Consider the following 453-nt stretch of genomic DNA (forward strand, 5'->3'; position numbering starts at 1 on the left):
GACTGGCTGAAGGAATTGGGGTTTAGTGTTACAACCTGGTTGGATTTTATGATCTGAAAGTCTTTTCCAATTATGATTCCGGGATCGTTTCCTTACTATCTTCCTAAATGATTCTAAGAAAGCTTTGTTGAAGAATAAAAATGCTTGCAGACCAGAAGCCAGTCATGAATACACACGGGACTTGAAGTTTTCCAATGTTATCTACCAAGTTTCTGATGCTTTTTAGGGAAATAATCTTGACTGAGGATATGAAAAAACATTCTTGCATATTAGCGTATCACTAGCCACTTCCAATTAGTTGCAATGTATTTTAAGCTAAGGAAGCTGTATTTAGGAGAAATAATGGCAGCCAATGCAGTACTAAAATCTGAGGTGCCTTACCAGGATAAGTGTCAGGAGCAAGTGACTCCTAGTATCAGGAATTATTTTATTTTCTGTCTGGATCAATCTAGC

The sequence above is a fragment of the Lagopus muta genome, chromosome Z (assembly GCF_023343835.1).
Source record: "Lagopus muta isolate bLagMut1 chromosome Z, bLagMut1 primary, whole genome shotgun sequence".
NCBI classification, from domain to species: domain Eukaryota; kingdom Metazoa; phylum Chordata; class Aves; order Galliformes; family Phasianidae; genus Lagopus; species Lagopus muta.